Here is a 15439-nt window from a genome sequence, read left to right as displayed (position 1 = left end):
ACAATTGAGTAAGCATATGTGTTAAACAAAGCCCTTAGATTTTAGAGTGATCTCTATGGAGCATCTTCCAAAAATCATTTCTGAAAATGATAGACTGACTAGACCAGCCAGGCACATTCCTCCTTAAAATGTATGTTTATATAGTAAACCTAGAAACCACCCTGAGTTTAGGTTACAGCTATTGGGATTAGTGGGCGTCTCATGGACCACTATAGGTTTGTAGAGTGCAGCTAAGTTGATGTCTGAATTATGAATTAGCTCCTTTCTAGTTCCAAATGGGTAAACCTCAGAGCAATTTATATACTTAGTGCTAAGTGTTCCTAAAGCACAGAGTATTTATTTAAAGCATGCAGATAAAGTGTAATACCCCAAAAGAAAGGACTGTCTGCCTAGCAGCCGAGTAACAAGCAATCTTAAGGATTATAAATGGAGGTATGGACACTGGGGCCATCTCGGGGGGGGGGGCACTAGGGGCCTGGGCACCCACAAAATTTCTACTGTGGGTACCCGGCAGTCACATCATGTGCATGCGCTCTGCTCAGTCTCTGCATGCTGCCGCTGCCTCCCACTGCCTTACCTCCGCTGGCTCTCTGGCCCCATGGCAGTGACTGGGACGGGGGACGGGGCCTCCCCCTCTTGCTGTTGGGGCCCCACAGTGGAGGCAGAGGCCCTGGCCCAGTTGCTGCAGTGGTGCTGGAGAGCAGCGGCAGCAGGTGGAGGCCGACCAGCACTCACACATATGGGATAGTATAACATGACCTCATGACGCACACACACCACTGGGCACACACAGTCTGGAGCTCAAGTTGGTGCCTCTGCAAATAAAATTAAAAAGTTGGTGCCTTTGGGTATGGAAATTGAGTTGTTGCGGAAAGGGTGACAATGATCTCTGCCTCTTGCCCCCCCCCTCCTGCTTCTGAGTCTGGACTGCTCTCTGTTCCAGCCTTTTCCTGCTCACTAAACCCTGTTACCCCTCCAGCTTCCAAGATCTCCTCTTCCCAGTCTGTGCCCTCTTCTTCCCTGACCATTCATCGTCATCCCACCTTCCCTTGGAGGTTCCCCAGCTGGTGCCTCCCACCATTCCTCTGTGTCCAGCCAGTCCATGATACGAGGCCTCATGGAAGTCTCACAGCATAGACTTGTAACGCTTACCACACTTCTCTGAGTGGTTAGAAGTTCTAGGGGTGCAATGCTTCAGGTTGCTTTGCTTTGGAAGGAAGTTACTGGAGGCTTATTGGCATTTTTCCAATAGTTGCATTTATTTACAAATATAAAGCTTGAGTATAGGTGGAGGAGCAGCTTAAATCTTTAAGCATTGCAGCAGGAAGCCAAAGTCCCCTGTTCTCACACCAGTTCTTCAGGGAGGCATCCCAAACCAAGTCAGTCCTCTGTGTCTCCGCCAGTCTCTGCCTAACATTGCCACCTTTCTTCATACACAGGCATCCTTGGTGGGGAAGGGTGATTATCTGCCATTTCCCCCTTTTCAGCCATTCAGAAAACTTAAAGAAAGCAATCTGACAATTAATTCCTATAGGATTAATTGTTAATTCCTGGCTATAACAACCTTTTTTTCACATTGCATCCTGACTTGTTATTGCCTCAAATAGTCCTGTTCAGGTAACGCTGATAGGAAATGTAAAACAGAATAAATCTGGACATGCTTAAATATACAGAAATACAAGTTCTTTACTCTGTCAGAGGTGGGAAAACAGGGTGTATATTTGCAGTTCTACTATAGAATGCCGAGCAGCGAAGTCAAAACACAGAATCAAAATTCACAGTAAAAAGAAAAAACTTTACTGAGGCAAACAGGCTTCTTTACACCATCTGTACAAATAGCAATAGAAGAAAGCAAAGTAAAAGTAAAAAAGGAGCACACTGAGCCCATGTATTTATCCTTCCGGGCTCTGTGTGAATTCTTGTACTGTAATTGAAATAATATTTGTATAAGGAATGAGTCTGCACTTTTCAGCATTTTCCAACACTTTACTGCTTCTGCTCTCAAAAGACCTTTGTCACATGACATAGAAGCGGTTGGCCTAAAAAGGACAACTATTTGTATTTTAACATTTCGGATGTGGCAGAGCTGGATTTAGGTTTGATGAATCCCTCAGCTACTGAAGGTAATGGGGCCCTTTTTATGTCCAGCTGTCCTTTGTCAACAACAAATTGTCACTGTTTTTTGTGTTGAATAGATGTTATCTGGTAATTTATGGACCTAATAAGTGTCTAAAGCCATTTGCACATGCAGTATGTAGGGACCCTATATATAGAAATGAGCAAAGCAGTGATATTTGAGGGAGCAGGCTAGCAGGCAGGGCCCATTACTTACATCATAGGAGCCTACACAACACAAAACACTCTTACTGCATGTAGGTTTTATTTTATTTGTTTTTTATCTTATATTTTGGAAATGTACAAAGTTTTTTTCCCTTTAAATTTTTTCGGGCTCCCAAGAGAGTGGGGCCCTAAACTAGAGCTTGTTTAGCTTATTCGTAAATATAATAATAATAATAATTTATTATTTATACCCCGCCCATCTGGCCAGGTTTCCCCAGCCACTCCGGCACTGTGGCTTTTGGCCTCAAAGGCTGGACAGAACAGAAGGGGTTGAGTTCATCTTCCGAAGGGAGACCATGAGAGCACCGGTGCAATAGCTGGAGCAATTCTGATATAATGGACTACTGGCAAAGTGACTGGATCATTTGCATGCGCTGATACACTTCCTTAAAGGGTAGACTTTTCCCTAGCGTGCAAGACAAGCACCCTGATTTGTGGATTATTCAAAAACTTAACTTGAAATAACAATTATTATTAATTAGAGCCATCCTTTTGTACGTGGAGTTTCATCACCCTGACTTTAAGCTTTCGAGCTAAAATGAACAATAGGTAAGACAACAAAGAGACAATGTGAGCTTGCAATCGCTGTGAGCAAGGGCAGTTACACCCACGTGGAGAACTGCTTACAGCTAGGAATGAGCTTCCAGTGGTTTGTCTACATGCCTCACAGGAAAGGCAGATCTTTGAGAACATAGACTTGTTTTTCTATTTGGCAGCACCAAAGACTGCCATGGTTTCTTCAGCTTGCAATGTATCTGAGACCTTTGTTTTCCCCACCTCCTCTGGAATGCTTTCAGTGTGTTCTTAAAAGCACTGTATATGAGGGAAATGTGCATCAATCAGTACAGAAGTACTAAAAGAAATTCTTTTCTAGGAAGGCAATTAAGTACCTTTCAAAACACCAGCAATTTCAGAAAACCACCCAAAGCACTGGCAATGTTTAAGCTTAATCCTGCTGGATTATCTCCTGTGATTGCTCCTCATTAGATGAAAGAAGTGTGCATGCACACAAAAGCTCACACCAATGACAAACTTAGTTGATCTCAAAGGTGCTACTGGAAGGAATTTTTTTATTTTGTTTAAACAAAATTAAGTCTGCTTTTAAAAAATGGCATAAATTGACAACTATTTTGCCTGATGGGGCAAATATCAGTAGGGTAAAGTAAGGATTGTGGTCCTCTAAAATCTAGTTTAGAAGAGTTTAGCTGGATAACTTTTAAATGAATGAATGAATGAATATTCAACTGGTCAAATGTTGTCCCAGCTCCCATGCACATAAAAACCACCCAGTAATCCAGGCATCCCCAAACTTTGGCCCTCCAGATGTTTTGGACTACAATTCCCATCTTCCCCAACCACTGGTCCTGTTAGCTAGGGGTCATGGGAGTTGTAGGCCAAAACACCTGGAGGGCCGCAGTTTGGGGATGCCTGCAGTAATCTGTGTAAAATTACTGGCAGATGATTCTTTGATTCTGCTGAGCTGACTGCCACGCACCGCACCACAGGCCCGCCACCGACTGCACTGCTGCATTGCACCACGCATCCAAGCTCCAGCTCCAGGACCCATGGGGTCTAGAATGGCAACAGACAGCAGCTTCATGGCATTCAAACCAGCTTCAGGAGACTGGGAAGGGTACACCACGCGGTTCCAGTTCCTCCTAGAGGCAAAAGACGTCACTGACGCCACCAAGAAGGGGTGGCCTTTTTCAGCGTCTGTGGAGAGGAGATGTTCGAAATCACCTGGGCTTTCCTTGCACCCCAAAATATTGCTACCGTTTCCTGTAGGGGACAGCTGTAGGAACGGCTGAAGGGAGACTTCTCGCCGCAGCCCTCGGTGGTAGCTTGCAAAGCAGCAGGCCTCTGGAAAAACCATAACCGGGTATGTGACCTCCCTCCGCCAGGCTGCCCGGCTCTGCAACTTCACAGAGCTGGCGAACATGCTCCGCAACTGCCTCGTTGGTGGCCTGAGGGACAAGAAGCTGCAACGACACCTCCATGCCAAGAAAGCCCTAACGTTCCAGGTTGCTTTGGAGGAGGCCCTGGCAACTGAAGCCACCAAGAGGTCTACGCAAGGTTTCCAGCCAAGCCCTTTGCCCAATCTGAGGGTCCACCACAAGGACCTCACCGATGACTCCGAATCTGACAGGGAGGACATGCACTGAGTGCAGCGGTGCACACAAGCAACACGCCCACCACAACTGCCTCGGCCAGAAGAGGGGAACTGTGCAAGCTGTGGGGAGAGCCACAAGTGGAGGGAGGACTTGCCGTTTCCACAACACAGAGTGCCGACAATGCAGAAAAGTGGGACACATCGCCCGGGTGGGCTGTGCCCTGTCCACCCACCGCCCTGCAGCAGATGGCTGACCCAAGAGTCCAAGGCGCCACAGCCCCACACACCAAGGCAACTCGACGGAAATCGTGGACTGTCAGGTATACCAGTTGCCCCATTCCAACACTGAAAAAATTTACATTGAGGTACAGATAGTGGGGGCCCTGTGCCGCATGGAGCTCGACACAGGCTCAACCCTGTCCATAAACTCGGCATGGACATTAAGAAAGTTGTGCCCAAACAGGGGCCCCAAGCTCAGGCTGGACCCATTCACTCTCCGGGACTTCCAGAAACGTAAGGATCCCATGATGGGGATGGGATGTACAATATCGAGGGTGGAAGTTTAGACTTGATCGTGGTCAAGGGGACCTACGTTAGCTTACTGGGATTGGTGTGGTTCGGGCCACTGGGGCTAGCCATCACTGGGGTGAACCACACCAGCTCCCACGTGGATGTGGACGCCATATGTAAAGAATTTCCTGAGGTTTTCGATGGGGCGTTGGGACAATATACTGCCCCCCATCAGCCCACAACTAGACCCTGTCCATTAGGCTCAAGGCCCGCTGGGTCCCGTTTGCCCTGAAACCCTGCATAGACAAGGAATTGGACCGGCTCGAGCTGGTGCCCAACACTCCCTGGGAAACCCCAATCGTCACACCCGTGAAGCCCAACGGCTTGGTGTGCATCTGCGCAGACTACAAATGTACCATAAACAAGGCCCTTATGGCCCATGCGTACCCGGTGCCAGTGGTCAGCCATATCCTCACCACCCTGGCAGGGTCTAAGATTTTTGGCAAGCTAGACTTGGCCCATGCCGATGAGCAGTTGCCGGTTGACGAGGCCACTGCTAAGGCACAGACTATTTTAATGCACAGGCGCGTTCCAGGTCAAACAGCTGCAATTCGGCATCAACATGGCACCAGGCATATTCCAAAATCTAATGGACTCTCTCCTTAAAGGAATTCCTGGTGTAACTCCCTTCTTCGATGATGTGTTGATCACCAGGGCCACGCCAGGGGAGTTCGGGGACTGACTCTGCACCATCCTGCACTGTTTCCAGATGGATGGCTTCAAGGTGAAGCGGGAAAAGTGTCTGCTAGGAGTGCAACAGGTGGAGTTTCTGGGGTTTACAGTGGACGCAGACTAGGTCCACCCAACTGGGGACAAAGTGCCGGCTATTTGCGACACTCCGGCACCTAAGGGTAAGGCCAAACTATTGGAAAATAATATATATATGATAAGAATAATATAGGAGAAAACTGGGTATTGAAACTTGCTTAATCTAAATCATATATCCCAGTTTACAGCGGCCCTTTAAAGTACGCTTCACGCAGAGTGTACGCAGTCAGAAGTTGACCCGGCTAAGAAAACACCACCAAGAGCATAGGGAATTATCTCCCTTAAATGAAACCCCTTATTAGCTGTACGCTTGTAAAATCATACAGAAGAAAATACAAACTGTTGGGTTTCTTTAACTGAAAAACAAACTGACTCTAAAGAGTCAAACTAAAGATAAATGCTTTCTCACTTAGCAACATTCCAACCTTCAACCCATTCCAAACCTCCCACAAACTCCCACATAACTCCCATTAAACTACCCAAGAATTAACAGTAAACTAGCTTTATAACTAAGCAACTCTCATACTAAGATTCAACTGAGGAATCTCTTAAACTGAGAACTGAGAGAGTGATCTACTACGAGATGAATCAAACTGAAAGATCTAACTAAGAGATACAGAAGGCTTTCTGGCAGAGCCTTATATACAAGAAGCAGAGCCCACGCCTGTGAGCAATTAACAGAAACACCGGCACCTGTTTCTCTTAAACAGACAGTATTTACATTAGACCGGCTCTAAAGTAACGACTATTCAAAAAATCCAACACAAACTCCAGGCCTTCTTGGGACTATTGAACATTTACCACACCTTCTTACCTCATAAGGTGGCGGTAGCAGAGCCCCTACACAGACTGTTAGAAAAGTGGACCCCATAGGTGTGGGGGCAGCGCCAGGAGGCCACGTTCCAAGCAGTCAAAGACTTGCTCGTCTCAAACTCAGTCCAGGCACACTTTGACGAGAGGCTGCCGGTGCTGCTGGCATGCGACGCCTCGCCCAACGATGTCAGCGTCATCCTGGGGAACCAACTTCCAGACAGGATAGAGGTGCTGGTAGCATACTTTTCCCAGACCCTCTCCACAACCGAGAGGAACTACTTGCAAATAGACAAAAAGGGCCTGGCAATTGTGAAGGGAGTCAAGAAATTCCACAATTTATTTATGGTGGTGACCAACCACAAGCCGCTGCTCGGCCTGTTTGCCCCTGGGGAAGCAGACCCCCAAGTACTGTCACCCCCGTCCTCAGGTGGTCGATTTTCCTCGCCAGATACCAGTATACACTGGTCCACTGATCCAGGAAGGTGATGGACCATGCAGACGCCCTCAGCAGGCTGCCACTACCAGAGACCGGCCCCGACCCAGTGCCTGCACAAGAGGTCATGAGCCTGGAACAGCTTCCCAACCGACCCATTCAGACACCAGAAGTAGCACACCACTCCACAAAGGATAGGGTAATCTCCTGGGTCCTGGACTGGCTGTGGCAGGGATGGCCCAACAGCAACCCCAGGCCAGAATTCGCAGGCTACACAACCCACAAACACGAGCTGTCGACCCATAAGGGGTGCCTGTTATGGGGAAGCAGGGTGGTCGTTCCTCAACCCCTCCACGAAAAGGTCCTCACAGCCCTGGGGTAGTGAGAATGAAGGCCCTTGCAAGGAGTTATGTGTGGTGCCCGGGGATCGATGGGGAGATTGAGGCCTAAATACTGCCAGACATGCCAGGAGTCCCACCTGGATCCCCCGAAGACCGCCATCCAACCCTGGGAGTCCACCTGAGCCCCATGGTCCCGCCTGCATGTGGACTTCGCGGGCCCCTTCCAGTGAAGAACCTTCTCCGTAGTGGTGGACTCATACTCCAAATGGCTGGAGATCGCCCTGGTTCTGTCCATTTCGATGGCCACGGCCATCTGAGTATTACGAAGGCTCCCCAACAACCTTGTCTCAGACAATGGAACAGCATTCACATCAGAGAAGTTCCAGACTTTCACAGTGCAAAACGGCATCTGTGACGCTTCTGGGCACCACAGTTCAAGAAGGATACTGACAAGCTGGAACATGTCCAGAGGAGGGCAACCAAAATGGTCAAAGGCCTGGAAACGATGCCTTATGAGGAACGGCTTAGGGAGCTGGGCATGTTTAGCCTGGAGAAGAGAAGGTTAAGGGGTGATATGATAGCCATGTTCAAATATATAAAAGGATGTCATATAGAGGAGGGAGAAAGGTTGTTTTCTGCTGCTCCTGCGAAGCGCAAACGGAGCAATGGATTCAAACTACAAGAAAGAAGATTCCACCTAAACATTAGGAAGAACTTCCTGACAGTAAGAGCTGTTCGGCAGTGGAATTTGCTACAAAGGAGTGTGGTGGAGTCTCCTTCTTTGGAGGTCTTTAAGCAGAAGCTTGACAGCTATATGTCAAGAATGCTTTGATGGTGTTTCGTGCTTGGCAGGGGGTTGGACTGGATGGCCCTTGTGGTCTCTTCAAACTCTATGATTCTATGATTGGCGGCAGGCAGAGCGCATAGTGCAAACCACCAAGGACGCCCTCCACCGCATGATGCAAGGGGACTGGGAGTACTTCCTCGCCGCATTTCTTCTGGCCCAGCCCAGCACCACCAGCACAGCGACCGACAGAACTACTCATGGCCCAGCCCAGCAGAACTACTCATGGGCCAGCACCTCACAACAAGACTGGGCTTCACCCTGACAGAGCTCAGGATGAGGCAACAGTGGGGGGAAGCAAGGACCCCTGGACCTTCCGGGCACCGGACCCAGTGTATGCAAAGAATTTTGGGATGGGGCCTGCATGGGTACTGCCAGGGCTGATTATCACAATACTAATATATCATATTCTGTAATCACTTTAACATGAGACACATGGGCATCACCTCCTTTGGATTCTTTTTGAAAGGTTCCGGTATCCACGGGGTGTTACCAAAAAATTCTCTCTGTTTGATCTGCCGAATTAACTTAAATAAATCAATTCTGGTTTGGAAAGCCGAATATCTAGGAGTAGGGACAAAACCTAAACCTAAATTTAATATCCGTTATTTATCCGGTGTTAAAATCCTGTCAAATAGATTCACCACTAACGTGTTTTCATGCTGTTCGGTGGTTATTTCGTCCTGTAAGGGCGTTTGATGCGTCGTCCGGAAAAAGACTGATATGTCTGTCCAGACCTGAGACTGTATTCTCTGTCCGCATCTGATGTATTTGTACTAGATGAATTAGAAGAGTCATAGTCCGAAGGGGTAGTTGAATGGGATGGTTTCTCAGATCTCCTGGTCTGCTTTTGGACCTGCCCTGCAGTGTTAAGCCATAAATAAACTCTGCCTGTTGAATAATCATTACGATCCCTACTAAGCTTTTTCTTTTTTCAGAGTACCTGTAATCCTCTGTTTGTATATTATCTACAATTGGTATGTATATATAATGTAAGTGATAGTGGGCTTGTTCGGTATTGTTATGTATATGTGTATAATGATGAATGTATGTTTCTCTATATGATTCAGTATCCAATTTGCTGATGAAGCCAGAGATGGTGAAACAGGGATAGTTCAATCCGGATATCCTTGTCCTTCTCTCTTTTTATTACGTCATGGAATTGTTACTTCTCTTGTTTGGACTGATACTGAACTCCATGTAATATCAACAGTCTACTACGATTTGTTACCTCATGGAATTGTCATCTCCTATGTTTGGATAGTACTGGACTCTATGAACCTTCATATGAACCTTACATGTACTATGGACTTTTGCCTTTGGCTGTACCATTGTCTACACATTGATTTATTTTGGGCCTAATATTCAATATATATGGTTTGGACTTTTAAAAACTTTATAAGACTTTTATATTATGTGACTGATTTGAGCGTTATGTGTGTCTCATGTTAAGGTGATTACAGAATATGATATATTAGTATTGTGATAATCAGCCGGTTACGTTTAGTGTGGTGTGGAAATATGGTGTTCGTAGCCCAGGTTCATTGTTGTGCACAGTCACCAGGGCGACAGGCCCCGTGTCTTACGAGATGTTAAGGGGGGGGCAATGGTGGTGCCGCCACTGCGATAAACTATGGCAACCATTCTGGGGGGAAACCAGGAGGAGGGCTGGACAGAGGAATCCCAAGGAGGTGATGCCCGTAAAACAGGAGGAGCGGGCAAGGGAGGCAGAACCAGTAAGCCCAGCGGTGACCCCCCCCTGAGGCCGAGCGGCCACACTAACCAGAGCCGTATCCGAGCGGACCAGTGGCACCCGACTCAATGGCCCCATCGCAGCTGGCAGCCCCAGAACAAGAGCCAGAACCAGGAATCCCTACCAAAGGACACCCCAGACAGCCGCCTCCACCGCCTCCTCCTCCTCTTCATGCTCTGGTCCTGCTGCTGCTGGGTCCAGAGAAGCATGCCAGGGATGTGCAGGCAGCCAGAAAACATGCAGGTGGGAGAGGGGGGGCTGGCTTAGGGGGGAGAACTTTTGCCTTCCTTTCCTCCCTTCCCTGAAACCCCTCTCCTGCACCATTAGCCACCTCCTTCTCCACCCACCCCAAGTGTGCTCCTTGTCCCTTCAGTGTTTTTCCTTCCCTCCCCACTTAAAACTCCCCACCTACAACATTTGATTCAGAATTTTTTTCCTTGTTTTCCTCCTCTAAAAACTAGGTGTGTCTTATGGTCAGGTGTGCCTAATGGCTTCACATAAGAAGAGAGGAATGTGGCAAGGAAGGAGTGGCAACTTTCCTTGGTGCAGTTGAGGCAATCTCCATTTGTCCTAGAGCCAAGGTGGAAGAATGTGGGCTGCTTTTCTGTGGAATCATTTTTGCTAATGTAAATGACTGCAGCAGAGTAAATAGTTGGGATTCAATCTACAGGAGAGTCCATTGCTTTTATCCAAACGTTACTCCCTCGCAATGTCAACTGAGGGTAAGATTGTCTTTGGCAAATAGCAAACACTCTTCCTTTATATGCAACTTTAATTGCAGATGATATAAAGACAAGACTTCCGTTTGGTAGGGGGGGGGGGGGTTAAGCCTTCCCTTCACTGATCAGAATCTTTGTGAAATCCACCCCTTGCAGTAATGAGCAGGAGGGAAAAAGCTTCCATTGGTGAAAATGGGGGTTTCCTCCCTAATTGTCATTGGGTGGCAGATTTCATGGAGGACTGCAGCTGGAGAGGAAAGGCTTTAACCAGCCCTCCCTGTGATCCTGATACCCAGTAAGTTTTTTTTTTAAAAGAAACCCTACAAAGTGATTGCTAGAAAGAAAGCAAACAACAAAGAACAAGTGGAGGCAAAAAAAGAACCTCTAGGATTCCAAGCCAGAAATTTAAAATAATGTCTTACTAATGAGAGAGATGACTCATGGTTCATGTTGATACAAGAATGAATGTCAAACTCAAAATAGGCAAAACAAAGGCATTTGAAATCCTGCCTTTCCATCAAAAATGCCTAACCTTAACAAGATCCACAGAATCAAAATAATTTCCACAATAGAAAAACTCTGTTAAACGTTGTTCACATAACAGCATCTGAACTTTTTATTTTATGAAACACTTAGATTAAACTTCCAGTCAGATCTTTACCATATTTATTTGGAAGTATGCCTACTAATTTCTATGGGATTAGATGAAATGGCTTGGAATAAATAGGAGAAATGTGTTTTTCCAGGGATTTCTCCATGTTTTGTAATAGGACAAATGGGAAAACTGGGTGTGTGTGTGGGGGGGGGACACAAACACTCTCAGGATTTATTTTTTTTAGAATGCGTCAAATGCTTTTTAAACCAGTGCTTTCAAACTGAGCCAACTGGCACTGATCAAAGTTCTTAGATTTAAATGAAAGCTAGCTAGGTCTGTTAATGATACCATTGCCACACAGTGTTTGTTTGGGTTGCTAAACAAGCAACATCATTCAGACTCAATCCTGGGAAAGTATCTTATGACAGTGAATTCCATAAACTACTTCCATAAATTAAGGAGCATATTATGGGTAAAAACAAATGTAGTTTTCCTTCTTTGTGTCTCAAATCACATATGAATGCTGTCTCTCTCTCACACATACTTTGGGGCAAGTCTCTGTCACTTGGATAGCATAGCCTATTGTTCTGCCCCCCCCCCCAAACAAACGGGTTCAACATCAAGAAACAGCATTAGAGCCGCCCCTCAAATCTCCGTTTGGAGATTTTCAGACACCAGCAGAATCAGAGTGTGTGGGAGATGGTGTGGTACTGAGTGATGAAGGATTATATGGCAGTGGGAAATTGGTTGGAACCCTTATTAAAAGCAACTTTCCAGAGGTCCTGGGCCAGGTTCACTCCCCCGCCTTGGCCCCAGCTGGCTACTGGCTTTGTTTCCTTGGCAGAGAGGAGCTGTCAGTCTCCTTGGTGTAAAGCTCATAGCACTTGGCTCCTGAGAGATGAAGCAGGAAGCATGGGGCAGAAGTGGGGCTGAAGCACAGCTGCATTTTGGCAGTAGGTGGGCACTTTAGGAGAGCTGCTTGCCAGCTGGCATCGTTCCTTAGCCTGTGCCTAGAACTGGGCAAAGAGATAAGAACCTGGAACCATCTTCAACCATAACAAGAAGTAGGGCTTGTCCACTGTTCTCTCTGAACAATAGAGAGGTTAGTCTAGAAGTGTATAAAATTATTGGGTGGACTGAGAGAATGGATGGAGAAACGTTTTCCTCCCTCTTTCATAGCACCAGAACTTAAGGACATGCAATAAACCAAATGTTGGAAGATACAGGACAGACAAAAGCAAGTATTTCTTCACGCAGCTCCTAGTTAGACTACAGCGGTACCTCTGTGTAATGGCTTGGGTCTCTCCCATAGAAGTGAGACAACTCCGGCAGTAATTATCTCAGATTTATTGCTTAAACACTTAAATTACTGCGGAGCTCAGTCCTCAACATCTTCTCCCAAGTTTGCTGAACCAAGTCTGAGCTCCGCCTCTTTGCTCCCCAGCAACGAAAACCCCACTTTCTCTTTCTTCCTCTTTCCAGCCTCTAGTATTCTCTGGAGCCTACGCGTTTTGGGGCAGGCTATTTCCGTTGTTTCTGTCTTTGAGTCTCAGCTCAAATTTACAGTCTGTGTATTCCCCCTTGGACTCCCCGCTTCCTGCTCTTTGTTCCTTGAGATCAGGCTCCTACTTCACATTCCAGCCTAATCTTATCTCCCTGCATCCCAGTTTCTCAGACTCTATCAGCAGATGCAGGAAAGGCATGGAGCTGACACTTTGGTTACGAACTTAATTCGTTCTGGAGGTCCGTTCTTAACCTGAAACTGTTCTTAACCTGAGGTACCACTTTAACTAATGGGGCCTCCCACTGCCGCCGCACGATTTCTGTTCTCATCCTGGAGCAAAGTTCTTAAGCCGAGGTACTATTTCTGGGTTAGCAGAGTCTGTAACCCAAAGTGTTTGTAACCCGAGGTACCACAGGAGACAGCAATGACCACCAACCTGCGTGGCTATGAAAGAGACTTAGACAAATTCATAGAGGGTAAGGATATTGTTGGCAACTAGCCAAACTGGCTGGGCTCTACCTCCACAATTTGGGTTTTGTATTTTTGTTTTTATGTTTCTGTGATATATTGTTGTGGCACAATCACTTCTGAGTACCAGGAACAGAAAGTGCTTAAGGAAGAGGACTTGGAAGGGGGGGGGAGAGACAATGGAGTAGAGGCCTTTCAACACCCCTTCACCCCTGTGCTTCTGGATAGATCGTCAGATGGGGCAGGAGTCCCGGAGGCCACCTTCCTCTCACCTGTGGAGGAGATAAGTCTGACAAGGTCTCCCAGAGAGAGGATAGAGGAGACTCCTGTCCCTAGGCAGAGCCCATCTTCAAGCCATGATCCCCACAGGAACAAGGATTATTGTGAGTAGCTGGGCATTTTCCGCCTCTGCTTAAAAGCTTGATAGGTAGGCAGGGAAACTTAATAAAAGAACTTCACCACTCCCGTGCAGTCTTGAAACCTTTGTTATTGATCTGGACCACTGAACCTTGGTATTGATCCTGAACCAGGCTTTGTTGCTATTCCTTTGTTTTGTAGAGCACATAGACTATATTCTGTTCTGATTGGAGTTGTAGTCCAAAAACAGCTGGAGACACAAGTTTGGGAAACCCTGACTTAAAAAGCTTGGTAGGTGGGTCTGCAAACTTGTTGGAACAATTTTGTTACCCATGTTCGACTTATGAGCCTCGGCCTTGCACCTGGTCTCATACTCATCACTCCTCCATCTTGTAAGACCCCCGCAGACTGTATATGACTACTGAGTTTGTACTGCTAGTCTGCTTTTAATAAATATCACTTCCTTACTTACAAGTAAGTGCACTTGTTGTGATTTGGGCAGGGCGCTTACTTCTGTAAGTAACATCACCACGTGCGGTATGTCTTTCTTTCTTCTTGTTACAGAGTTTGTATCCAGAGATAACCGTGTCCCACTGGTTCTTTCAATTCCATGAGGGTTCGATTATGCCCACTGTATCTCTGTTGCCCTCTAAGACCACCCATCAAGCTCTTTGTGGATCAGAGTCTCCTAGCATGGGCAGGTATACATTTAGATGCAGTGTCTCTCTCCAAATGTTCTTTGCACTTGCAAGTTTAGCCTCTGGTGCTAGCCTCTCTGTGCCCCTGTACTCTCAATGCCTGGTTCTACCCCTCCCTCACTGAAACACGCCTACTTTTTTCGCCTTCCATCTTCATCCTGGTGGGAGATGTGTTCTGAACTGGACCCTTCCCAGCCTTTATTAAGCACCCCCCCCCCCCCGTTCCAAAAACTCTTCTGCAGTTTGCTCTTATCCCGATTCCAGTTGAGCCTGTGCCTTTTGTTTGGGCTCGACTTGTCCTAAAATGTCTCCCAGTGTCCAAACTGTCTCATTTAATTTGTCTGAGTGCAGTTTAATTAATTACTTTTTTAGCATGGAGTTCATACAAAGGACAATTCGTTAGTGAATGTACCTAGAATCTTGTATGCTCTGTCTGATACCACTCATTGATTAGGTGTAGGTAATCAAGTAGGATTGGCAGGTCTCTGAGTGTGGACCCATGACATGGCCCCCTTGAAGTATTCATCATTGCTCCTCACAGCTGGCCTTTAAAATATCTGAAGCATAGCTGCCAAGTCCGGGTCGTAAAGATCCGGGATCGGCAGCGCGCGCATGACCGGAAGTTGCGTGATGCAACTTCCGGTGGCGCTTCGCCCTTCTATGGGCACCAGAAAATGGCGGCGCCAGCGCCGGAAGTCGCTTCCGCACATGACCGGAAACACGTAAAAGCGACTTCCGGCGCCGGCGCCGCCATTTTCTGATGCCCATAGAAGGGCGAAGCGCCACCGGAAGTCGCGTCACGCAACTTCCGGTCATGCGCGGAAGCGACTTCCGGCGCCGGCGCCACCATTTTCTGGTGCCCATAGAAGGGCAAAGCGGCACCAGAAAAATGGCCGCCGGGAAGAAGCGAATTTAAGGGACAATGCCGGGATTTTTCGCCAAACGGGAGACCGCCGGGAAACGGTGAGAAAAAAGGGGTTTTCCCGGCGGATACGGGATACTTGGCAGCTATGATCTGAAGAGCCCTTTATTCTCTGAGTGGTTTTTGTATTGCCTGCTGATCACAGTACATATTGGTTTGTTTTATTTATCAAGTAGCTTCAGTTAACTATGAACATTGTGATAG

This window comes from Zootoca vivipara, chromosome 5, assembly GCF_965207765.1.
Source record: "Zootoca vivipara chromosome 5, rZooViv2.hap1.1, whole genome shotgun sequence".
In the NCBI taxonomy this organism is placed as follows: Eukaryota; Metazoa; Chordata; class Lepidosauria; order Squamata; family Lacertidae; genus Zootoca; species Zootoca vivipara.
The sequence above is the reverse complement of the archived record's forward strand: the minus strand, read 5'-3'. Positions refer to the sequence as shown.